A 26249-nucleotide genomic window follows, 5' to 3' on the forward strand; every position below is an offset into this window, starting at 1 on the left:
TATCATGGAGCCTGTCCAGTCAGAATTTTCCATGTTCGAGCACTTTTATTCATCTGGGTAGACTTTTGATGTTACTTAAATTTAGAACACAGCAAGAAAAATACGATGGAATTTATTTTATTTTACCAATTTTTGCCCATAAAAATGAACTTCTGGTACACTCCTTTAAATGTACATGGTGTTTTACTGGATGCAATTTAAAAATGAAAATTAGAGTTGACGGTTAGTTTTTTCAGGGTCTTTTTAAAGTAAAAATTTCATCTTTTCAGTAATAGGTAAAAAGCACAGACTCGCCATTATTGAATGTGGGTATGACATTAACGTGATGGTTGATCTGGCTAAAGCAGCAGATGTGGTTAGTCAGCAGGGGCAGCCTGGGGTGCTGATGGAGACTTACAGCGTTGTGATAGGTTATTTACCCTGTGATGAAGGGAAGAGAGTTTTATGATTATTAAAGGAATCATGGTCATCATCAGGGATACAGTAGATGTGACTGAATTGATGATGATAATAATAATAGTAATAAATGTTATTATATTAATAATACAAATGGAATGTGCACAATGAAATGTATTCCAAAATCTAAAAGCAAATCACAGGATGGAGAAAACCTTTAGTGAACACAGCTAATAAGAGCTCATTAACATGCATACATATATACATACAAATATATCATAGTAAGTACCATTTCTTCTTGGACCCTTCCTGGCACTATGCTAACTGCTTTCTTCAAATTTAGCTTACATAAACCCTTGATACACCCTTGAGGTGAGTAGGTATTATCTGTAGTTTACATAAGATGAAATAGAGTCTCCCAGCAGTTAAGTAACTTGTGTGAAGATGGGACCCTTGTTCTTGATGGTTCTAGAACCTTCATCCTTAATGATAACGCTAAAGTAAGTACATGAATTGCCTGAAGAAGTGGTCAGAGTTTATCAATAGAAAATTTAGATAGTACTCAGTGTGTGGAAAATGTACACACTCTTGCATTTATGGAAATGATAATGTTCACTATTCCTGATACTCTATTAACTATCTTTTAAATTAGAAAAATAAAATACAAATTAACAACAACAACAACAACAAAAAACGCCAGATGAAGTGGCTCATGCCTGTAGTCCCAGCACTTTGGGAGGAGGAAGTGGGCGGATCACCTGAGGTCAGGAGTTCAAGACCAGCCTGACCAACATGCAGAAACCCCATGTGTACTAAAAGTACAAAATTAGCCGGGTGAGGTGGTGCATCCCTAGAATCCTAGTTACTTAGGAGGTTGAGGCAGGAGAATCGCTTCAACCTGGTAGGCGGAGGTTGTGGTGAGCCGAGATTGTGCCATTGCACTCCAACCTGGGCAACAAGAATGAAATTCTGTCTCAGAAAAAAAAAAAAAAGCAAAAAAAGCAAAAAAATAAGCCATATTGATTAGTAAGTGTGGGGTGACAGATACCTTGGTTTTTTTCATTTTTATTTAGTTTTTTCTAGAGCTACAGATTTTATACTTTGACCCAGGAAGACTCCTAAAATATAAAGGAAAAAGTAATACAGATTTTTAAAGTTGTTCCATTGTAATGTCGGAAAACTAAGTAACATTCAAATGTTTTGCTACTATTAGTAAAAATTAGTGTTATTAATGTAAAGTTGTATAAAGATTACTAAATCTTGTATACTTGAAATGATTGAAATAGTTCATAGAAGTTATTTGTTTCTCTTTCATTTAAAATGTAGCAAGTTTCTAATTTTAAAGACATACATGTTAAGAGATGCCTTTACTTTTTTTTATTTTTAGTTATTAGGGATGCATAATAGTTGTACATATTTATGGGGTACATGTAGTATTTTGATACAAGCATACAATGTGTGATGATCAAATCAGGGTAATTTGGATATCCATCACTTCAAACATTTATAATTTCTTTGTGTTAGAAGCATTTTAATTTCATTCTTTTAGTTATTCTGAATTATATAATAAATTATAGTCACCCTAGTGTGCTATTGGACGCTAGAATTTATTCTATCTAACTATATTTTTGTACCTGTTAACCTTTCCCTCTTTGTCCCTCCCTCCCTGGTCCCCTTCCCAGCCTCTTAACCATCACTGAGGGAGATGCCTATGTAAATCTTTTTCAGATTTTCAAAAGGAGCACACACATTTGGTAAAGCACTCTAACTAATGCAGGGTACACACAATGTGCGTTTTCTCTTTCCTTACCCTAACCGCTGGTCTCTCAGGGCCCTGCAGAGCAGTATCCTTCCAGATGCATATAAACACACATGCCACCCTTTAAAAACACAAATGGTAGCTTATTTTACACACTCTTCTATGCTTTGCTTTTTTCCTGTAATATATCTTGGAGGTATATAATCAGTAAGTACTGTAGCTCCGCCTCTTCCTTTTTAATATAATATTCCATTCTATGGATGCACCATAATTTATTTAGCCTAACTTATGTTGATTGCTCTGCTCTGGGTTGTCAGAGACTCCTGACTACGGCAAAGGCACACACAGTACGTGGATTTGGGTGTGTACGTGCGTGTGTGGATTAGGGGAGTAACACTGGCTTAGATGACAAAGATTGGCAGCTGAGGGACTGTTTCCTCCCTGTTCTTCCTGACCCTACAACCAGCTGCTTGCCCCTTGGCACTCTGACATCAGATGTGGTGTGAGGATTTTCCATCTGTTCTTCGAGCTGGTCCAGTGTTGCTGGAGAGCTCTGCTTGCTGCCTCGGTCTGCAGTGGCAGTTGTGCTTTCCTGCAAGCCCAACTTCATATATTCTGTGGTTTCGGGTTTTGAATGTTTCCTAGTTTAATCAAAGATGGGCATTTCTATTTCCATTTTGTGTTATTTTTAGTTATTCATGGAAAGATAAAAACAACTATCTTTAATATTAAAAGTAGAAGTTTCCAGGAATGAATTCTGAAATTATTTTGTGTCTTTGAAGTGTCTTAAATTTTAAAAACTGGTCTTGGCCGGGTGCGGTGGCTCACGCCTGTAATCCCAGCACTTTAGGAGGCCAAGGTGGGCAGATCTCAAGGTCAGGAGATCAAGACCATCCTGGCGAACACTGGGAAACCCCATCTCTACTAAAAAAATGCAAAAAAGCCGGGCGTGGTGGTGGGTGCCTGTAGTTCCAGCTACTCGGGAGGCTGAGGCAGGAGAATGGCATGAATACGGGGGGCAGAGCTTGCAGTGAGCCAAGATCGCGCCACTGCACTCCAGCCTGGGTAACAGAGCAAGACTCCGTCTCAAAAAAAGAAACAAAAAAAATTGGCCTTATCTGCTTGTATTTTCTTATAGACTACCATTCATCATAATCTTACTGTTTTTTGACTTAATCCTAAACTGATAGCTATTTAAAAAAAATTCTGAGTACTTGAGTTATACAAATTAACATACAAGATAGAGGTTTCCACTGCATACTTCTCAGCAAAAAAACAGATTTTTTTTTTTTCTGTGAAGAGATTGAAAGAAGAGGTTGGTTTTCTGTATATATTTAATATATTTCATTGATTATCACTTTCTTCCCATTCTTTGGATGTCAGAGACCTGTTATTTGGCTTAAAAGTACATTACAGAAAACTTCATTTCTTTAAATTAGGATTTCTTAGGTAAGGACCAGGTTAGACCCAGCCTTTTCTGAGTTACTTCTCATGCATTAGAATTCTTAAAATGAAAGTTTATAGCCTAGTGGGCATTGTCTTATGGTTGCCTTTTAGAGCAAGTCAGAGGGTGGTGGTTTCTCTGGGGGATGCCTGTGTAGTCATTAGATTTAGTCTGCAGTGGGACTTTTCTGTCGAGGGCCAGATAGTAAATATTTTCGGCTTTGTGGATCATGTCTTTTGCAGCTACTTAGCTCTGCAGTTGTAGTGCCCAGGCAGCCATAGACAATATGTAAATGAATTAATGTGGCTGTGTTCCAATAAAACTGTAGTTACAAACACAGGTAATGGGTGGATTTGGCCCGTGGCCAGTTGCCAACCCCTAGTGTAGGTGGTCTGTTTTGGTAATTTCTTTGAGAAATGATGTGTTCTGTTTGTAGGTACTGATGCTTATAGATGCCAGCTTTGGGTTTGAAATGGAAACCTTTGAGTTTCTAAACATCTGTCAAGTACATGGCTTTCCTAAAATTATGGGAGTTCTCACCCACCTCGACTCCTTCAAGCATAATAAGCAACTGAAGAAGACAAAGAAGTGATTAAAACACAGCTTCTGGACAGAAGTTTACCGGGTAGGAACTAACAGTATAATCCTTTTAAAATAGACTGAAGAGGCCGGGCACAGTGGCTCATGCCTGTAATCCCAGCACTTGGGGAGGCAGACTCGGGCGATCACTTGAGGCCAGGAGTTTGGAGCTCAGGGCAATATGGCCAAACCCCATCTCTACTGAAAATGCAAAAATTAGTCGGGTGTGGTGGCACGCGCCTGTAATTCCAGCTACTGGGGAGGCTGAGACGTGAGAATTGCTTAAAGCTGGGAGGCAGAAGGTGGAGTGAGTTGAGACTGCACCACTGCACTCCAGCCTGAGTGACAGAGTGAGACTCCATTTCAAACAAACAAAAAGACTGAAGAGACGTTACTAAACGTCTCTAGGATTTGCCTCCTGAATTCCCATTGTGTTTGTGTTCCCAGTCTCTGGAAGGTTTCCCTCAAGAGGGTGCTTATTCTGGGCCTCTTGGTATATTTCATTTGTCTCTGTACCTGTAGCACCAGGTAGTGTCTAGGTGTTTTGGGGTCGGGACTTTATAATAGAGTACATCAGAAGTTTCTCCCAGTTGCAGGACCAGGCACTGCCCCTTCCTTTCCATACTGCTCTGGTCCATCGGCCACAGAACCGTTTCTGTGCTCAGAGGCCTCACCTCCCTCTCCTCACCATACTTAGATGGATGCCCCTGCTCGGCTGCAGAGCAGTCTGCCTCTGTGGGGTTCTAATAAGTCCTGAAAGAAGCCAGCAAGGCTCTGGAAGCCTGAGGACAGTGGCTTTGCTGGAAATCTCCCTTCTTAGGATTGCTTCTTTTTTAGAGCTTTTATTTTGTTGCAGTATTGATGAGAATTTAATTGAAATTTAATTTTTAATTTTCCTTTAATGTTTAGGGTGCCAACTGTTCTGCCTTTCTGGAATGGTGCATGGAGAATATCAAAACCAAGAAATCCACAATCTGGGCCATTTTATTACAGTTATGAAGTGTAGGCCTCTCACATGGCAAACTTCTCACCCTTATGTCCTGGCAGACAGGTAAAAAGTGGCTGTAAACTTTTTCTTCCTGGGCCATATATTTCAAAGCTAAAAAGGCTAGAAAAAGAATAGTGATAGGATTTATTTTGTGCCTGTTTGAATAGTGGGGGTAGAAGTATAGTTGATGGAAAATGTCTAATATCATTGCTCAAGGATGCTGTGCCTTTGGGAGTAAATTAACTATGAGATGTTTAGGACAATGGGAGGACTTGAAAGCATTTAAGGCTACAGGATGTGGCCCCATCCTGCGTTCATCCTCAGTTTTCAGTGATGCTGCCTTCGTGCCCGGGTGCTTGAGTCCTTCATGTGTGCCTTCAGTTTCCTTCCTTTGTGCTCTTCTTTGTGCTGTGGTTTTCTCAGCCTGGAATACCCTTTTTCCACCTGCCAGAATCCAAGCCACAGTAAAAATTCCAGAGCAGAGGCTCACCCTCTTCCAGAAACGGATTTTCTTAATATGTTCTTCACTCTTCCCCAACCCCAGGTAGACGTCATCTCCCTGTCTGGTGTCTTCCAGAATGAATGTCACTTTCAGCCTAGAGACACAGTTGTGTGCCTGCCCCTTGTCCTCTGCTGGATGGTGAACGGTGCTTCCTTATTTCTGCATTGTCTAGTTTTCTAAACAACGTGCTTAGTGAACAAGAGTATGATGAGTCATTGACACATGAAAGGAGGTATAGAAATATTTCTACTGTATGATTGAGTTTATTTTTCTAGGATGGAAGATTTGACAAACCCAGAGGATATCTGAACAAACATCAAATGTGACCGGCAGGTGTCACTTTATGGTTATGTAAGAGGAGCACACTTGAAAAATAAAAGCCAGCTTCACATGCCAGGTATTCTCTTGTTATAGAACATACTAGAATTACACATAGGATTCTTGGGATGGTTTCATTTCTCAGGAAAACTGAAAAATGACCCAACAAGGGAAGATGGCCTTGCTGGAAGTTTTAAAAGTAAGCCAGCTATGTGTAGGCCTGCAAAGGTGTTATCGAATCCCCTCTTCTCTGACCTCTTGTAGCTAGAAGTACACTGTTCCCGTGTGGCATGATGCCCTTCTTTTGGGTCATGGGTTAAACCCTTGGACTGTGCATCGTTTTTAATCCCCCAGTCAACAGTAGATACTTACTGACTTCCTGTCAGCTGAAGCTGGCTTTTTGGGTCCTGTCTTCCCGGGGTAGAATAGAAGATTTTGCCATGCATGACGTCAGTTTCCTCCCAGACCCTTGTGCTCTTCCTGAACAACGAAAGAAGCGCTGTTTAAATGAGAAGGAGCAGCTGGTTTATGTGCCTCTTTCTGGAGTTGGGCGAGTGCTGTATGACAAACACGCTGTCTATGTTGACCTTGGTGGCAGCCGCGGTTTTCAGGCATTGGTGAGATGGGGGTCATCGCTCTGAACTCTCATTATTCTTTCCAAGTCTACTGTTTAAAGAAAAAAAGATAATGTAGTCAGCTTTTATTTATTGACGATTGTTCTCTTGTACTTATAATAAAGGCCCAAATGCATACTGTAAATATGTAGAATAAAAAGAATACCTTTTTTTCATTATACCAAGCAGAAGCGTCCTGTCCTGCATGCCTCGTTGATCCGTGGCCCCGGCGGCGCGGGCCCTGCTGCCTGTGTGGCACCTGCACGGCTTATCTCCGTTTCTACAAAACCAGTGTGCTTGCCAGCTCTCATTGGTCTTTTTCTTTTTCTCATTCACAATGGTCTCCTCATTCTGTACTTTAAAGTGGATTTCCAGTATTTATTTCTTAGTTCTGTAGTTGAACTTTATTGGGTTAAAAGCAGGGTTATTTTAAAATGTTAGAAAAGCTAGCATTGTTGTAGCACTGGAACTGAGGTTTTTCTAGCTAGGTGTTTAGGTTATCAGGTTATATACTCACTGAGCTTTGGCAAAGTTTAATGGAGATGGGGATCCATTTCAAGCTTTGCTATAAGGATTTTCTGCTCTGGTTTTTGTGTCATTAAGAAATGTTCTCGGCCGGGCGCGGTGGCTCAAGCCTGTAATCCCAGCACTTTGGGAGGCCGAGACGGGCGGATCATGAGGTCAGGAGATCGAGACCATCCTGGCTAACACGGTGAAACCCCGTCTCTACTAAAAATACAAGAAAAATTAGCCGGGCGAGGTGGCAGGCGCCTGTAGTCCCAGCTACTCGGGAGGCTGAGGCAGGAGAATGGCGTGAACCCGGGGGAGCGGAGCTTGCAGTGAGCCGAGATCACGCCACTGCACTCCAGCCTGGGGCACAGAGCAAGACTCCGTGTCAAAAAAAAAAAAAAAAAAAAAAAAGAAATGTTCTCAGGAAATGTGTGTAAGATAATTTTGAGAAACTGGGTGAAACTGTCTCTCCAAGATCTTTGTGCTTTCCTCACGTGCCCTTTCTTGGTGGTCTTGACAGGACGAGGTGGAACCCACCCATGAGCTGGTCCGGAGTCTCATCTCCACCATCTCCACCATTGATGCCAAGGTGGCTTCCTGTCGGGTGACGCTGTTTTCTGATTCCAAGCCACATGGGTCAGAGGCTATAGATAATCAAGGGGATGTCTGCCTTTTTTCTATTTTTAATAAAAAGATATATTACAGAAGATTATGTCACCCATAATTCTGCCATCATAACACATTTTGGTGGGATTCATTCTATGTTGTTTTGTTTTTCTTTGTGTGTGCATGTGTCTCTGAGGGCTCTTCACTTACCTGACATTACAAGGGAGTATTTTCTTGAAATAAAATACAGGGTGCGTTTTTCAACAGACCCCAAATATTCCTCAAATACCACGCCATCTTCCATAGGTTACTTTTTTGTGTTTTAAGAGACCTGAGTTCACTTGGCTTTCTTTTGGTGGCGAAAACAATAGAGCAGAATCAGGGAGTTTGTGGCTGTCCAGAAGCCGCATGCCTTGTCTCTGAAAGTTTTATTTAGATTATGTTGTATTATCTCCCATGGGTAAGTTTCCACTGATGTATGGCTTATGTGAATTACTTTTCAGCCTGGATTAAGAATTTGTATACCTTTATGCTTAATGGATGTTTGCAAAACATTGGTTTTGTTGTATTGGTTTATGACTCCCAGTAAAATTTATCTGAAAATTTTGAGATAATCTAGTATGTAATTTGTTACAATGTGCATAAACTACCTACCACAGTGCCTGATATAACGAGTGTTATTAGCTATTTTCATTTTTGAATATCCTTCTAGTCATCCTTGTCTACAAGAATATTCTCTTCTAATATAGTTACAGGTAAAATACATAATTTTATTTCTATATTCTGAGCATTTTGTTTTCTATACAGTCTTTATGTAGTCATGATTTTGTTGTTACCAGTGTTTTTTTGTTATTGTGGTTTGTTTTTGTTTTTGTTTTGAGATAAGGTCTCACTTTGTCTCCCAGGCTGGAGTACAGTGGCATGATCTTGGCTCACTGCAGCCTTGAACTCCCAGGCTCAAGTGATCCTCCTGCTTCGGCCCCGCAAGTACCTGGGACTACAGGAGTGCACCACCACTCCCAGCTAAATTTTTTGTTTTGTTCTAGGGACGAGTTCTCACTATGTTGCTCAGGCTGGTCTCGAATTCCTGTGCTCAAGCAGTCCTCCCGCCTTGGCCTCCCAAAATCCTGGGATTACAGATGTGGGCCACTATGCCTGGCCTATTATTCCTATATTCTAACTTATCCATCTCTTATGGTATGATTTTTAGTTTTTTCTAATTTATGTTTTCATATTTTTATCTATTGTGCTATGTTAAAAAGCTTCATACAGTTTTCTTTCATCCAGTGATTTTAGCCTCCTTATGATCTTCTCTATCAGTTATGGCACTGGTGACTTAAAATGGATGTTCTTCCTCTGTCATTCCTTCTACATTTGTTACCTGGAATTTTTAGCAAAGAGCTTTCAGTTCTTCCCTTTATTTTCATATCACTGCTGACTAATGCAATTGCGTTTTATTCCATGGGTTATTTTCCATCACTGTCATTGTTCTTTCTAATGCCTATACTGTCCCAGATTTGGCCACGGGAGCCTTCAGCCTGTCTCCTGTGTCTTCTCAACTGTCTCTGTTAGTCTTTGAGCATTTCTTACTTTCTGACAGAACAAGAGGATCCAGGCTCATGTTTGCCCTCTTTCTGCCTTGGGCCTGGACTCAACCATTTCTGTTAAGGATCATGTGTTTTTAGCTTAGAAATTAATCACCTTTCTAAAAGATCTACGAAACACTAACTTCCCATTTAAGCAATTTTTTTCTAAAATTAGATTTTTTTTAAAGGGTTATTCCTCTAAGTTCTTTTGAAGTGTGGTGTTAAGGAACCATGCCTGAGTTTGCTTATTAACTCTTCTGGTGTTTATCAGATTATTTTTTCCCTATTCTATGTCATCTTAAACATCTTAAACAATTCCTTGACATTTTTTGTTTCTTTGTATTTTCATTGACTATATTGCCATTTCCAGATGAGTTGATTAATGTACAAATTGAATTATTTTGCGTTTCCTTGGTAATACAGGCTGTTATTGCCAAAGGAGGAAAAACAAATGGACTTGAAAACTGGTCAAATGCATCAGAAAGCCATTTTGGGAGATGATTCTGTGCTAACATGCTCTCTCCTTTCTTGATCTCTTAATTTTTTTTCTTACCCAAATATATACAGGTTTATTTTGTCTTTCTAGAAGATCCAGGATCTTTGGTTTAGAGATATATTCTCTTAATGTTAACTGGTATTAGAATATACTTCTCTGTATTTCATTTCAATACATTTTAAAAATAGAAATGATTTTTTCTTTTGACTTGTGAAGTAGAGCATGGCATACAAGTGTTGTATTCTCAGTATTTCAAAAAATTTCCTTCTTACTGTACAAGTTGTATTCAGCATAAAAAGTCCATCCAGATTTGTTGTAGATGCAGTGTGATTATTACATGTTGATAAGGTATGAATTGGAGGTGGGATCCAAAAGTACTGTACTTATTGTAATTTTTAAGCTAATTGTAGATTTGGTGGTGAACATTTTACTTCTGCAAAATGCAAACAGTATTTCATCAGAAGTTGTTTTATGGTCTTTCAGACATTTTGTTTTATATCTTTGGTGCTTCTTGCCCATGAAGTATCTCTTTTGTGTGTTTGTGTGTGTGTGTATTGATCTGCCTCTAAATTTCACAGCGCTCATTGTCAGGAATCAGCAGAATCAGGCCTAGGCAGAGAACTGAGCAGTACTCTCAGTATGTCTCTGTGTCCTGGTTGCCACATTATCTCTGTTGTTTATTAATAAATTGGAGAACTCTCTGACCTGTAACAAAGGTTGGATAGATCAGAGACAATTGGAAGAGGAATCCTCTACTCTATTGTTACCTCTTCTTTTTCTGTTCACACATGTCAGATAGAGACATGCATGTGGTAAATTATTTTGTCAGAATGAAAGCCTGGCCGATTAAATGCTTTCTTCTCTTCTTGCTGTACTTAATGTCGATCCCTTGTTCATTTCTTGATAATATGTTTGGTTATTTATGTTTTCATTGCTTTTAGTGTCAGAGATGACTTTGGATTCCCAGTTCTGTGTGTTCCTGTCTAGCTCCCGAACCCAGCCAGAGAGGTGAGTCAATCCCAACTGGTGAAGTACTGAGAGGAAGCTACACAGAAAGCAGCAAGGTGTTAATAAGTGTACCTCTGACATTTCAGCCACCTCTGACTGTTCCATGGAATGGACAAGTAGTAGTCTCTGTCAGAACTACATTTTAAAGAAAAAAAGAAACTTGAAGTCATAAACTGTTTATTAATTTATACTGTCATTTTTGTGTGTTTACTCAACTCGTTTATATTGACTTGTTAATTGGTAATTTGCGACCTATTATTTATGAATTCATTGTCTACATGTCAGCAAACAAATTTTCTTCTTAATAAAGAATCTGGTGACTGGGCACAATGGTTCATACCTGTAATTTCAGCATGTTGGGAGAGCAAGGCAGGAGGATTCCGTGAGGCCAGGAGTTCAAGACCATCCTGGGCAACATAGCAAGATTTCATCTCTACAAAAAAATGAAAACATTGGTGGGGAATGGTGGCTCATTCCTGTAGTTCAGGCTACTCAGGAGCCTGAGGTAGGAGGATCACTTGAACCCAGGAGTTTGAGGCTGCAGTGAGCTGTGATCCTAACACTGCTATCCAGCCCGGGTGACACACCAAGACACCATCTCTTCAAAAAAGAAATCTAGGGGCATCAGTGTGTGCATGCAGCATGGCTTGTGAATGCGGAAGTGCATGTGTGCATAGTTGTGCTCAAAAATGTGTTGATGATTATACCTTCTCAGAATGCAGGAATATTTATTTATTTATTTATTTATTTATTTATTTTTTTTGAGAGGGAGTCTCGCTCTGTCGCCCAGGCTGGAGTGCTGTGGCACAGTCTTGGCTCACTGCAACCTCCGCCTCCCAGGTTCAAGCGATTCTCCTGTCTTAGCCTCCCGAGTAGCTGGGATTACAGTTGCCTGCCACCACACCTGGCTAATTTTTGTGTGTTTTTTTTTTTTTTAGTAAAGATGAGGTTTCAGTATGTAGGTGAAGCTGGTCTCGAACTCCTGACTTCAAATGATCCACCCGCCTTGGCCTCCCAAGGTGCTGGGATTACAGTTGTGAGCCACCGCGCCCAGCCTGTTTATTCTCTTAAGAGAGAAAATGAGGGAATTAATGGACTGTAGTTCTGGACAAGGTGGAAAACTCTTAAAGTGGAAGTACTGGGGCAAGTGCTGTGACAGGCTAGGATGGTGCAGTGAGTCCCTTCACCCAGAAATCAGTAGAATGTTAGCAGTTCAAACTCAAACCTTGTGAAAAACAAGTGGTGAAAAGGAAGTCCCTTGCAGCAACTGGCGCCATAATCAAGACAGAATGTTGGCAGAATGAATGGAGTTATCTGCTTTCAACCCCAGGTGGTAGCTATTGTCTTCCCTGACAATAGGTGATATTAATTTGTGATCTTGTTGACTTAAAATGGGGTCACTTATCTCCAGTAGAATGAAGTCCACAGTGAAGTTGTCCCCCCATCCCCAAAGAGATAAACATATATGAACGTACTCACGTGATAACAACTACTGCTGCCTGGGATCATGAGAGACTTGGAATGAACTGATAGGAAGTGAAAGGTGGCTGAGATAATGAGAATAGATCCATCTGCAGAGGATCATAAAACCAGCAAAGACAAGATCTTGTCTAAGATGCCTTCAGAAGCTTTGTCCATGAGAACTCTAAGGACTTCTCCAGACCTGTTGTCTGCTGCCCAAAAGGAGCCTCTGACCAGCATGCAAAGGGCTTCTGGACCCACTGGACTCTTCTGGAGGTACATTGGTCTCCCGGGCCATGGCTGTGGTTTTTTACTCGCTTTATTACTGCCTGTGTGTAGAATGATAATTGCATAATTAATAGTGTGAAGACCTCTTGACAAATGGTAAATCTGAACATATGTATTTGGCTGACATGTCGTTGTGAAACCTCACAACTTCAGTCAGTGTCAGCACAGCTAGAGAGCCTTTGTACGTAATGCACATATCACTGGGCATAGTCTACAGGCACCTAATAACTCAGGTACGTTAACAGTCACTAATGAGTGTATCTCCAAGGAACAGTCCAAGGACACAGGACTGGCCTGACTCAAGGTAACTATATGTCCAATCCAGGGTCATAGCGAGTAGGCATCTGCCAATTAGAGGTCATTCCCCCTGCCTGCCATTGAGCAGTTCAGAAGTGACTGGTGTAAGCAGACATGAGTGAGCTTGCTGAATTCACTATTTGCCTCTTTGGAGGGGATCATACCCAGGATCCAGGTCATTGTGCCTTATGGGAGTCCTACACATTTCACTTGCAAATTATATTTGAAAATTAAATGACCATGTTGCAAGTCATTCACAAGACATTTTTTAAAATTGGATTCCAGAACCCATATTAACATCCAGTGATCTGTAGAAAGCAGTAGAGAAATGTATTAGGCAAAAAGTTCTGGCAAAGACCAGTGTGATACTGGCCTGATTACCCGACCTCAGGAATTGGTCACATCAACTCGAAGAGCGAAGAAAAATAAAAAGTACCCACCTTATTACTCAAGACATTAGGAACTATCCATTTAGATAGACGATTTTAGCTAACAAAATATTACAACGTCATCCTGAAGAATATGTCCCTCTCCCAGAGAACCCAGGAGGTTATCATGACCCCTGGAAAGCCCGACCAGCGGTAACGGTGCAAGTTACATAGGTGCATGAGTGCAGACATACAATCTCTACTGAAAGTAAGTTTCATACTAGGCAAGAATTACAGGATATACATAGAACTTTTGCTCACAAAGTCAGATGTAGAAATTCAATATGGTTTAGGAGTTAATGGTGGCAAATGGGTCATGCTTACGGGAAGTGAAGTAGGACAAATGACTGTAATAGCAAATAACTCCAGGATTAATGATGAATTAATTGCTAGAGCAGAAAATATCCAAGACCTTCCTGACTTATGATGGGGATGGGTAAAGAAGTTGGATGAGATGATACCCAAAAATGATTCCCAGCTTTACCTAAACTAAACAATGGAAGACTGTAGAAGATGCCATTAAGCTATTTCAAGAATATGGAAGATTATTACTCACTTCTGATGGGACAGGACTTTATAGGGCATCTGAAAAAATTCCTGTGAAAAATCACTTTTACAAAATGTCAAGTTATGATATCCAAGATGAAACCAATAAGTCACAACATTCACATAATACACTGTGCAACCCTGATCTCCTGTCATAAAATGTTTCTTACCTGTAAACCAAAGGTTCATTTTATAATTTAATTTTTCTCATGTTTTCTGTTCTCTTAGCTTAAAAAAGATCATTACAAACTTTTGTATGTTTTTCATATATGCTTGCAAAGGGTTGTAAAAGTTTATTGTGATTATTCTTGCTTTAAGCTGAAACTTCCCTAATCTTTCTTTAGAGATTGTGGCACAGCATGCTAGTTTCCTGTCCATATCCAGTTGTTTTCTGTAGTGAATACAGAAATACAGGCACTATTTTGTAACTTTAAATAGACATCATCTCAAGTCTACAAGAATTATCCAAAATGGGTCGGGCGCGGTGGCTCACACCTGTATTCCCAGCACTTTAGGAGGCTGAGGCGGGCAGATCACAAGATCAGGAGCTCGAGACCATCCCAGCTAACACGGTGTAACCCTATATCTACTAAAAAATACAAAAAATTAGCCGGGGGTGGTGGTGGGCCAGTGTAGTCCCAGCTACTTGGGAGGCTGAGTCAGGAGAATAGCGTGAACCTGGGAGGCAGAGCTTGCAGTGAGCCGAGATCGCGCCACTGCACTCCAGCCTGGGTGACAGAGCGAGATTCCATCTCAAGAATAAAAAGAATTATCCAAAATGATTTCTAATGACCTTTCTAGGTCTTCAGATACTATTAACACAGATTGTAGCCTCTAGGTCCTGAAGATTTTACTGGATACTGGTTACTGAAACTGAGTTTTCTTGAGTTCTTTTTCCTTCCACTGTGGTTTCCCACGTTTCAACATATCACCTATTTTCGTCCTCAAATGTTACTTAAATATTTTCCACAGAATTAAGTTAAATATGAATCATTCCTCCTCCTCTGATTTTTGAAATGCCCCTTTGCTTCCTATGATAATGATTCTTCTGGTCCGTTTTGTAGTTATATGTTAGAGTTTGTAAATATTCACAGATTTTGCAATTGCATATAATTTTCTTATTAATTATTTTTTCCTCCTCCTCTAAAGTTGCTGTTATTTCTTTTAACTTTTTGTGGGAAACGTTAAAGCCATCTTTCACTTTGTTGACATACTTATTTATAATTGAACTCCTTGATTTTTGCTCAAATTGCTTTTCAAGTTACCCACGTTTAGGGAAGACATTATTTGGGTTTTGTTTAGTGTATCAGACTTTTTTTAGTTAGTTGTGTCAAGAAGTGTAGACTTTTCTATACATAATATCCTTTTTCCCACAGTAGTTTTTTTTTTTTTAAGTGTGTTAAAATAAAGGTCATCAAAAGATGTTTTCCTAAACCTTTCCTTTGCCAAAAATATCTCTAGAGTCACATGGTCCTTTCTCCCTTCTTGCTTTTGTGGGAGTCCAAAGCTAATCTAAACAATTTCATTGGGCAACAGGAGCAAAACTTCATCTCAAAAAAATAATAATTTACAGTGTCACTTCCCATCCAAGCTTGACTTCTACCTTTACTTTCTGATATGGTTTGGCCATGTCTCTACCCGAATCTCATCATGAATTGTAATCCCCATAATCCTCAAGTGTTGAGGGAGGGGCTTGGGGGGAGGTGATTGGATCATGGGGGCAGTTTTCATCATGCTGTTCTTGTGGTATTCAGTGAGTCCTCATGTGATCTTACAGGGTTTGGTCTTATTTTGTTTTGTTTTATTTTTTGGGATGGAGTCTTGCTCTGTTGCACAGGCTGGAGTGCCATGGCATGATCTTGGCTCATTGCAGCCTCTGCCTCCTGGGTTCCAGTGATTTTCCTGCCTCAGCCTCCTGAGTAGCTGGGATTACAGGCATGCACCACCACACCCAGCTAATTTTTCTAGTTTAAGTAGAGACAGGATTTCACTACGTTAGCTAGGCTGGTCTCAAACTCCTGACCTCAGTTGATCCACCTGCCTTGGCCTCCCAAAGTGCTGGTTCCAAGTGTAAGCCACCGTGCCTAGCTGAGATCTGATGGTTTTATACGTGTTTGACAGTTGCTCCTTCACATGTTCACACTCTGTGCGGTCACCATGTAAGTCAGACCTGGTTCCCCTTCTGCCATGATTGTAAGTTTCCTGAGGCCTCCCCAGCCATGTGAAACTGTGAATCAATTAAACCTCTTTCCTTTATAAATTACCCAACCTTAGATATTTCTTTATAGCAGTGTGAAAACAGACTGATACACTTTCTGATATTCATGCTTGAGGAATTGGGGAATTCAGACTACCTGGGCTCAAATTGTGCCCCACCCTTAGCAGTCATGTGACCTTGGGGAGGTTACTTACCTTCTCCATCTCAACTCCTGTAAAGTCTGTAAATGAGATTGTTTCTGAGGATTAAATGAGCATAACACAGTGGGAACACTGTCAGGCACACACTACTTGCCAGATGTCGAGTATTCATCTTTATTGAATTAGGACTGTGGTAACCCACTTTAGACTGCAGTAAACCACTTTATGGCTCTTGATTTTGTATGACAAAATCATGCATAGTACTGTTAGTAAAAGAAAGAAAATCTGAAAGTCCCTGCCATGGAAGGAAGAAATAGTGGGGAGAAAAGGGAGTTGGTAAGTTTCAGCATTTCAGAGCTTGGAGGGACAAGTTAGGTTTCTATTTTATGGAGAAGGAGGTGGAGGCAGGATGGGTCCTAAGGTGTCATTCAAGACACACAGCCATAACTCTTTATTGAGAGTAGAGCTAGGGACCCAAGGATTGCTGTGGTCAAGTTGCAGACAAAAACAACCACTCATTGGAAGACAGGAGAGGAGTGTTTAGTTACAAAAGCAGTCAGCCATTCAGGTGTATCTACGTTCAGTCAGTAAATAAAAGTTGTTCAGCTTGGTTGCTAATGGGACCCACTCTAGTGAGGCTTTGTGTAGAACTCATAGAGGAAGATGGCTTCAAGCCACGAACTACCCTGTGCTTTTCTTAGGACTAAAAATCTCAGGAAGCTGGTGATAGATGAAAACCTTAGTCCCACTGGCACTGCACGAAGGGCCAGGAGAGCAGCAGCATCATAAGCCACAGGGTGGGGCAGCCCAGGCAGGGGCATTCTGAGCTGTTGGGGAGGGGTGGCAGCCAGGATGGGGCACTGTGAGCTGTCGGGGAGGGCACTGTGAAGTGTGAGGTGGGGCATTGTGTGCCACATGCCTGGGCTCTCACCTGGGCCAGTGGGCTTCAGTCTGTAGGTGACTATAGAAGGAGGAGGAGCTCCGTCTGTTCTCTCTTCAGGCAGTTGTTGTGTCTCTCAGTGCTTGTTGGGTTCACAACCTATTAAATAAGTCGACTGGTCTCCACCCTCCCAGACAAGTCAACTCAGGGGAGGCGGCAGGGTGCGGGCCTTGGTCCACAGCCCTAGCTGGGGCTGAGGCCCAGGGCCCGGGGCCTGGGGCTGGGCTGTGAGGTAGGCAGGTGAGCAGTGGGCAAGACCATCTCTGCAAGTGCAGCATAGCCTTAGCCTAGGGCAGCGGGAGTGCGAGGCCAAAGCTGTGAGCAGAGGCCCAGGTGGTGGCAGACAGTAGAGGTGTCCCATGGGGAACATACTGACCTGTTGTGTGCGCCCCAGGGCCAGCCACGAGTTTGACCAGCCGCGGGGGTCAGTATGTCCCTCTGAGTCCGAGATCTATGAGACGGGAGCTGGGGACGGGATGGCAGGAGCTGGGGATGGGATGGCAGGAGCTGGGGACAGGATGGCAGGAGCACCCATGGCTGCTGCTGTGCAACCTGCTGCAGTGACTGTTGAAGTTGGTGAGGACCTCCACATGTACCACATCCATGACCGGGAGATGCCTGAAGGTAAGGAGGTGACGGGTGCCATCTGCCTTCTGCTTGCCTCTGGCTGCTGCTGTCCCCAAGGTCCCCTGGGAGGCATCGCCCACTTCGAGCTCCTTTCTGCCTGTAGCCAGCTTTCCCGGGGCTGTCCAGGAACAAGAGCTGGCTCTGCCTTGCATTCCCACCCCTTAGTCTTTCCCCACGGAGTCCAGTCAGTTTCTTTTCGCCTCCCCTCCCAATCGCTCAGTTCTTGCTCTCTCATCTCATTCTCCCAGGCTGCCATGGGACCATTTATTTCTGGCTCTTCTTGTTGAATAAGCAGCAGTTGAATAAACGAGTTGATAAATTTTTATAAATGGTTACATCTTTTTTACTTTTCTCCCTCTATACATATAGCTTTGGAGTTTAACCCTTCTGCCAATCCAGAGGCAAGCACAATATTCCAGAGGGACTGTCAAACAGATGGTGAGACAACATTGTCTGTATCTCTGTTTATCATCCTGTGGGACTTTGTTGAAGCTTCTTTGGACTATTCTCTTCCTTTTCTCAATAAAAACTCAAATATCCCAACTTTCCAGTACCCATCTTATTTTTTCTTTGTACCTATCCAGATGGTACCTAAGTGAAGGAACCAGGTAAGTGCCTAATTGTTTCCTTTGTTAAAGTAGCTAAATCTCAGGACAGTTCATATTCAGATATTCGGGGATTTCTTATTTAAAATCAGAATGGAGTTTGCCATGGGAGAGGCTGTATGGTATTCTTAATGGGCTGCTGTAAGTCACCTTGATAGAGGCTGCTTAGTTTCTTCTAACTGTAATTTGAACGCAGAAGGAAAAAGAAAAAAGAAGACTGCTTAAAATAATTGTGAAACAATGTGAAACATCCTGGTCAGGGCTACAGAAAAGTGGTTGTGTGTGTGTGTGTTTGGGGTTTTTCAAAGGAGTTTACCTGTGAGGCTCTGATTACTTTAAAATTCTTACTTTAACACAAAATATGTCTCCAGATTTATTCTGGTGACTTAACAGACTTTACCTCCTTGTTCTAAAAGATGTGGGGATTGGGTCATGGTCAAAACTTTCAAAAGACATGAAATGTCAGTGTAGATTTTTAATGTATAATACAAAGATTGCAGGTTAAAGTCTCAGACCTTCCCTGTAAGAGTGTTTCTTGCCATGGCTCCCACTTTATTATTCTTTCCTTTCCTGACAACAGCATCTTGTTCAAAGAGAAGAAAGTTGGAGTTTTGGCCGGGCATGGTGGCTCACGTCTGTAATCCCAGCACTTTGGGAGGCTGAAGCAGGCGGATCACCTAAGGTCAGGGGTTCGAGACCAGCCTGGCCAACAGGTGAAAACCCGTCTCTACTAAAAAAAAATACAAAAATTAGCTGGGCATGGTGGCGCATGCTTGTAGTTCTAGCTATTCATGAGGCTGAGGCAGGAGAATTGCTTGAACCCGGGAGGCGGAGGTTGCAGTGAGCAGAGATCGTGCCAATGCACTCAGCCTGGGTGACAAGAGCGAGACCCCATCTCACCAAAAAAAAAAAAAAAAGTTGGAGTTTTTCAGTCTCTACACTGCTGGGAGAGGCAGGGGATGGGAGGCAGTAGAAAAGAGAAAACAGTTGGTTTGCCTCTAAAATTTTGCAAAGAGATGAATCTAAGTAAAAGTAATTCTGGGTAATAATATGGTTCTTGAATAAAAACTAAAATTTTCAAAATAGAAAACGTTGCATCATAAAGATATTAAATCCAATTGGGCTTATTGGTTTCATTTAAATGCCAGAGATTCATTACTGTGGAGGAAATGTCTTATAGCTCTTCTATTTAAACTTTGGTTGGGCTCTTAATTTTTTAAGAAGTAGAATAATTAAGACTCTTGATGAGTGTGACTTTGTAACTTGGAAGTACTTTCCTCACTTTTCAAGATATTTAAGGATTGCTTTAGAACAAACAAATATATGAATTAATTGATTATACCTTTATATACAAAACATGTAAGTACTTGTGTAAACATATAGTCTGCTTGGTGATGTAAGAAAAGCCTGATTGATGTTACACACCAGTTAGTAGATGGGTAGTATTGGATGAGAGCCCAAAAATGGCTCTTTATTGTCATTCTTTAGGATTATAACACAGTTTATGTATGTCTCACTTGGCCCTTTCCAATACAAATAAGGCCTGTATATGTTCTCCCTATGTATTGCTAATGAAGAAATGAAGACTTAGAGATATCACATGACTATAGAAGATAGCTACTCAACAGAACTAAGGTTCTATGTCTCCGAATGACATGGAAGTGACAGATATGCTGAATTTACTTTAAAAAATTTTTTAAACTCTAGAATACATCTGATACTTTGACTATAAAATAGACCTGTCTGTTAAAACTTACTGCCATCTTGATTTATTTTATGCAAAGTTGATTTTACACAACTCAAAGCCAACATTTACCTCCTCTTTTTTTTTTTTTTTTCAAATAAAGGAGAGTGTCACTCTGTTACTCGTGCTGGCCTCAAATTCCTGACCTGGGTTCAAGTGATTTTCCCACCTTAGCCTCCTGAGTAGCTGGGACTACAAGCATGTGCCATCTTGCTTGGCTCTCTCTTATGTCTATACATTCATTTCAGTGGATAAGAATAAAAGTAGAGGTAGTGAAATAGCCTAAATGCAGCAGTCGAATAAATGAGTTGATAAATTTTTATAAATGATTACATCTTTTTTTCTTTTCTCCCTCTATACATATAGCTTTGGAGTGTAACCCTTCTGCCAATCCAGAGGCAAGCACAATATTCCAGAGGAACTCTCAGACAGATGGTGAGACAACATTGTTTATTCCGCTAAGAGAAAGAATAAAAGCTCTTGTTTGATCAGGTTATAGAAAATATTTAGAAAAAACTCATATTGGTTTAAATTTTTCACCTTTTCACATGTTCACTTGTCTTATTTTAACATGTGATATACTTTCCTTTAGTTGTTATCATGTTAGTAAAAACATGTAACCTTTTTGTTTATACATTTTGCCATCTTTTTATCAACACAATTAATGTGTCATGTGATGGAGAAGTCATGGATTTCTCTTTATAATTCTTGGATTTATCTTTATTTATAATTCATGGATTTATCTTTATTTACAATCCCTTTTCCCTTGCTCCAAAGAGTACATTTTAAAGATGAATGATAGAACTTAGGCTTCAGCTTGGTTTTCCTTTAAACAAATTAAAAAACATAGTTGTTTATCATCGGAGATTGAATCTGTGATTTGGGCCTCGTCTCACACAGTCCTCTGACCGCATTCATTTACCACATCCAAATTTATGCTACTCAAAACTTTTAGGTTATTAACCTTTTCATTTAATGTAATGTCAATTTAAACATGCCCTACTCCTGCTTATTTTCCTCAATGTTATGTTAAATCCTCATTTATTTGCCAAAAAGCCATACACAGCCAAGTTTTCCAGTTGACTTAAACAGCAAGAATACAAGTGAGGGTTCTATAATAATATGCGAAGTAATGCAGCACAGTAAAACATGGGAGTTTGTAAACTTTGTTTTTATAGTTTGAGTAGACTTTGCCCATCTTGAGTCAGTTATTTGTGGTTAGAATTTGTGTTCATTTTTTACATTACTATAAAGAGATACCTAATCCTAGATAATTTATAACAAAAAGAGGTTTAATTGTCTTATAGATATTCAGGCTGTACAAACATGGCTTCAACATCTGCTTCTGGAGAGGGCCTCAGCAAGCTTACAATCATGATAGAAGGCAAAGGGGAAGCAGGTGGTTCCACATGGTAAAGAGGGAGGAGAGAGGGGAAGGGGGAAGGTACCACCCTCTTTTTTTTTTTTTTTTTTTTTTTTGAAATGGAGTTTCGCTCTGTTGCCCAGGCTGGAGTGCAATGCAGCGATCTCGGCTTACTACAACCTCCTCCTCCCAGGTTCAAGCAATTCTCTTGCCTCAGCCTCCTGAGTAGTTGGGACTATAGGCGGGCACCATAACACCTGGCTAATTTTTGTATTTTTGGTAGAGACAGGGTTTCACCATGTTGGCCAGGCTGGTCTCAAACTCCTGACCTCAGGTAATCTGTCTGCTTCAGCCTCCCAAAGTGCTGGGATTACAGGCTTGAGCCACTTCACCTGACCAGTACCACACTCTTTTAAACTACCATAATGAGAATTTGCTTATTACCATGGAAATGGGACCAAGCCATTCATAAGGAATCCCCCAAACACCTCCCACTAGGCCCTGTCTCCAACATTAAGGGTCACATGTTACCATGAGATTTGGAGGGGGAACATATCCAACACATATCAGAATTGTATTTCCCAGCTCCTTCCAGAGCCATTGGCTTCTCTCACCTAGAGAGCATGGAAGCGGTAAAAGAAAAACTATTCCATGTCCCTCACTCTTCAGTGGTAGGAACTTTTGCCTACAAGGCCCTTCCAGCATCAAAGGCAGAGGCAGTGTAGGAAACAAAGCAAGGCCCAAGTCCTTCTTGGGGCTTTTATTATGCGGGCTTTTTTTAGGAAAAATAAAAATATTTATTGTGCTGCAGACACCGTGTCCAATTAAGTTTGCATACTCATTTTACAATTAATATTTAGGCCAGGCTCTGTGGCTTACACCTGTAATCCCAGCTCTTTGGGAGGCTGAGGTGGGTGGATCACAAGGTTAGGAGATCAAGACCATCCTGGCTAATGCAGTGTAACCCCGTCTCTACTAAAAATACAAAAAAAAATTAGCTAGGTATGGTGGCATGTCCCTGTAGTCCCAGCTAGTCAGGAGGCTAAGGCTGGAGAATCACTTGAACCCGGGAGGCAGAGGTTGCAGTGAGCTGAGATCCCGCCACTGCACTTCAGCCTAGGTGACAGAGTGAGACTCTGTCTCAAAAAAAAAGAAAAGAAAAAAATTAAAATAGGTCACTTTCCAGTTGTATAAAGACCCTTTTTTTGTTTTGTTTTTAGTGGCACATTAGTAGATAACCACTAAGTGTGGTGCAAGATGCTTGCAGGGATTCTGTTGCATCTAGAGATAGGTGCCTGGTCAGGAAGTAGTTCTTAGAGCTGTTAGCGCTTAGCTTCTGATAATTAAAGTAAGCTATGTGTAAATGCAGAATGAGAGAATACTAATGGATCATGGCTCATATATGCAACAGTTAAACTTTTTATTAGCTAAATTTTTCATCTGGCCCAAATTTTTGCACTTTTCTTTTGTACATGAGGATTCTTTCATTTGAATGTAATAGAAACAAAAAGTAAACTAGATGAAAAACTAAGTTTTTAGATTTTACTTTATGAAATTAATCATGCCAGATAATTTAAATTATAAATTATTGAAAATAATTGTTTAAATGTAATTTTGTCTCCTTTTACATAGGAGTAACAGTAAGATGTTAACAACTACTTTTATTTTATAGTATTTGTGTCAGAAGTGACCAGTTTTTTTTTATTCTTAGTTGTAGAAATAAGAAGAAGCAACTGTACAAACCATGTAAGTAAACAGTAAAATAGTTAAGAAATGGATAGTTTGACATAAAAGTTGTCTCTCTTGATTTCTTTAAATTACAATGTGGACCCAGTGGTGATAGCATGGACCTCTTTTTGTGGATTTTCTAAATCTCTTCTATTTTCCTAAGTATTAAATTTATCCAGAAAAGTATTTAGCTTAGTGTGTCCACCTTTTAAAGATTTCTGACATTTAAGTTAAATTTCAATAGTCTGGTTCAAAAGATCTGCTTTAAGGCTGGGCGTGGTGGCTCATGCCTGTAATCCCAGCAGTTTAGGAGGCCAAGGCGAGCAGATCATCTGAGGTCAGGAGTTTGAGACAACCCTGACCAACATGGTGAAATTCTGTCTCTACTAAAAATAGAAAATTAGCTGGGCGTGGTAGCACATATCTGTAATCTCAGCTATTCAGGAGGCTGAGGCAGGAGAATTGCTTGAACCTGGGAGGCGGAGGTTGCTGTGAGCCAAGATCGCGCCATTGCTCTCCAGCCTGGGCGACAGAGTGAAAAAAATATCTGCCTTAAATATTTAATCTTATTTTTAATGAAATAACAAAAATAGAATAGCTAAGTTAATTGCCAGCACTGTCTGTTGACTTTCTATCACAGCAAGTAAAAGCATACCTTCCTCAATACACCATGATCTTATTTTTCTCCCTCCTTTTCTTCCAGTATTAGCACACTTTTTCATTAAATCAGTAGTATTTACATAATTATGACTCTGCAAATATTATTCACTGCTAAGTCATATGGTGTTTTCACTGTGTCTCTGCATTACATGTCCTTCATCCTGTCTCCGAAATATCCTGTCTCATGTAACTGCTGTCTTTTGTGGAATCACCTGAGTCCTAGATTCTGTGTTTCCTTCTGTCCGGTTATCCTCTCTAGTTGTGCTTGAACACATTTTCCTGGGTGGAGATGTTTAGAGAGCTGGCCAGTCTTAAAATCCCTCCTCTTTGATAGAGAGGACACCTCTACGCTGAATCTAAATTTTATGGTTCTGAAGACATTTTGCAGTTGCGCTGTCATTACAGTGTTGTTCTTGAATTTATTGCCAGTGTGTGATACACTATTTACAACCAGGTTTTAGGTAGCTGTGGAAGCTTTTTAGGATCTTTTCTCACTCTGAGGTTCTGAAATTTTATAATAACAGCATGTTGGGGATCTTTTCATTTTATTGAAGCTACTAAACCTGAGACTATCTCTTCTTGAGAATTTTTTTTTTATTTTCTCTCTTACTTTTTTATAGATAGTCTTGTTATTCAGATGCTAGGCTGCTTAGTGCAGTACACCTGCATTGGTTTTTAATTTTTCCCCTTCTATTTTTTTCTGTTTATCTTTTTATTCTAGTTCTGGGATATTCTGTGACTTTATCCTCTACTATTTCTATTGAATTTTATATTTTTGAGAGTGTTTTAAGATTTTTTGTTAGCTTTTGCTCCTGGTTTTGACTGCTCCTATGAATTCCTTTTTTCTGATGCTTTGATTTCTGTTGTTGGAGGCTTCCCTCCAATGTGTGGTGGTCCCTGGCCTGCTTTATTTGGAAGCAGGACTTCTGTTAACTGGTAGCACTCACTGTGAGGTTTTGGAAGCCAAACTAGCTTTTCATTTGGGGGACCTCAGTGTATTGTCTGGGGATCTTCACTCAAAATATTTCAGTTTCTTCTGAGAAGGATCTCCCAATTTTCTGCCTGGAAAGTAAAAGCATGGCCACTTGCTTTCCAAAAGCAGAGTTAGTGAAGAAAGTTGACATTCCATTTTTGGTATACAGTTTTCTTTATATCTCAGGTTTAAGCCATGGTATCTCTGAGCCAGAAATTCTCAGGTTTGATATATCCAGAGAACACATATCTAAGTTTCTTGTCAGATGGAAGGACAGGTAGACTCGGGCCTCTGGTTAAAGATTTTCAACTGACCTTGCTGGCTTTTGTTTTATACTTTACCCTACTTTCCAGAGTGCCATTTGCCTGTAAGTTCACAGCCTGCCTTTAGTTCTGCAAGACAAACTGGCTCGCTTCGGTTCGTCACTTTCTGTAGGGACCAAAGTTGTGCTTCCGTGTTATTTACCAGTCCTTTATCTACTTTTTATGTCTCAGCATTTATTAAAAATTATCTCTGTCAACCTTCTCTCCTGGTCATGTGTATAACCTTTATTTTATGACTAATGAGACTTCTGGAGGGAGAGGAAATAAATTCGTGGTCAGTCTGTTATATTTAATCCAAATTTAGGACCTATGTTTAAATCAAAGTCTAATTTGAGTATAATTACTGATATTAACCCAGAGAATTTATAAAATTAATGTATCTATAATAAGCATATTACACTTTTCTCCTAAGGCCTTGTTTAATATTTTCTTTCAAACTTTATCCACCGCCATATACTTCCCTTTACTTCACAACAGAGATGGAGCTGTTTTCATGAACGCCCAAAGTGTTAGAAATATTTAAGTTAATTAAGATTTGTTCATTTCTAGCCTGGTCAACATAGCAAGACCTCATGTCTACAAAAAGGTTAAATAACAGATTAGCCAGGCCTGGTGGCATGTGCCTTTCGTTTTACCTACTCAGGAGGCTGAGGCAGAGGATCGCTTGAGCTCAGGAGTTTGAGGCTGCAGTTAACTGTAATTGCACCACTGTACTCCAGCCTGGGCAACAAAGGGAGACCCTGTCTCAGAAAAAGGAAAAAAGTTGTTAATTCTTTAAAAACATATCTAAAATTTGTCCTGCCCAAAAGGAGAGTGAAAAATGTAAACTTTAGTCTTTGTTTTATTTTATTTATGTTTGCTGAGAAAAATGCTGTACTTTATTTATTTATTTATTTATTTATTTATTTATTTATTATTTCTATAGGTTTTGGGGGGAATGGATGGTATTTGGTTACATGACTAAGTTATTTAGTAATGATTTGTGAGATTTTGGCATACCCCTCACCTAAGCAGCATCCACTGAACCCAATTTATAGTCTTTTATCCCTCACTCTCCTCCCAACCTTTCCCCCGACTCCCCAGATTCCATTGTATCATTCTT

General features: G+C 40.3%; 1 pseudogene; it reads left to right on the top strand.

The window, feature by feature from the left end:
• Positions 1–4129: 4129 nt before the first annotated feature.
• Positions 4130–26249, top strand: part of LOC102119037 (arf-GAP with GTPase, ANK repeat and PH domain-containing protein 10-like) — a 33504-nt pseudogene continuing 11384 nt past the window's right edge.

Source organism: Macaca fascicularis, chromosome 9 (assembly GCF_037993035.2).
Source record: "Macaca fascicularis isolate 582-1 chromosome 9, T2T-MFA8v1.1".
NCBI classification, from domain to species: domain Eukaryota; kingdom Metazoa; phylum Chordata; class Mammalia; order Primates; family Cercopithecidae; genus Macaca; species Macaca fascicularis.